This window comes from Eurytemora carolleeae, unplaced genomic scaffold (genome assembly GCF_000591075.1).
Source record: "Eurytemora carolleeae unplaced genomic scaffold, Eaff_2.0 scaffold121, whole genome shotgun sequence".
Taxonomy (NCBI): domain Eukaryota; kingdom Metazoa; phylum Arthropoda; class Copepoda; order Calanoida; family Temoridae; genus Eurytemora; species Eurytemora carolleeae.
In genome coordinates this window covers 385,622-386,779 of record NW_019396146.1, presented here as the reverse complement: position 1 = coordinate 386,779, position 1,158 = coordinate 385,622, and positions in this window count along the sequence as shown.

Below are 1,158 nucleotides of genomic sequence, written 5' to 3'. Positions count from 1 at the left end.
CCCCCCCCCACCAAACCGCCTGCATTACCTCTTTTATCACTTTTGTGCACTTTATCATGACCAATCATTAAGAATTCATGTTTAATTTTATAGCAGTGCTAAAGTAATCAGTGGGCTATAATGTTGAATTTATAGCTGTCAGAGCACTGTGCTGAAAAGTTTACTTTGTTCCCGAAATTCACACCAACATTTTAGAACAGGGTGTCCCAAAAAACATGGGAATTCAGTGACGAATTCGATATCGTCTTTGTTAAGAATTAGCATTGTAATACCTAATTTCAAAAGCCATAATATTATTATGTCTGCTAGAGTTTATTTTATAAAAAGGGTAAAAGACTGTAAAGATGTGTCTATAATGTCTCCGCAAGATGAAGAGTGAATACGGACAAGTTTACTCTGTTTGTATACTGCAATTTGCTTGTTTTACTAAGTACAACCGTATGCAGTCAAAACATAAACAAACAAAATGTGAACATAGCAGACGAAACTCTTAAAGATTACAGCTTTCTCAGTAGGTATCACTATACTAAATCAAAGAATTAGTTAAAAAGACGATATCGAATTCGTCACTGAATTCCCATGTTTTTTGGGACACCCTGTATATTCCAAATACATTTTTTTACTTTAATGTAAGCGTAATTTCAAGTGACCATCTATGCAAACATTGCATTGCACAATTCACAACGGTACCCTTGAAACCTTTATTTAATCAAAAATGTGAAATATATTCACTTTTTCTATGTTTAAAAGTAAATAATTCTGATAATTCCTTCATGTTTCCCGCCAGTAGAAATGCGCATGTCAGTTTTGTAGAGAAACCACAAGTAAAAAAATCAGCTATTTTTATGCTATAGACACTGATATAAAACTCTTACTTGATCAGGTTTTTTTTAATCTCAAACTTGTGTGATGTTAAAGTTTGCTTTTATTAAACATTGCAATTTCTTTATCATTAAAAAAAAAAATTGAAAAACTATTCAAAAACAACATGCTTGTTTTTGCATTGATTTCGTATCGTTTTTTTTATTGAGGATGACTTGAAATAAAATGCATCGTCTCTTTTTTTTCAAAACAAAACATTATAACTGCTCTGCGAACCAAAATAATAGTGTTATAAATAGTTCACATGGATCGTTTGTTTGTTTTGTTCACACTGAC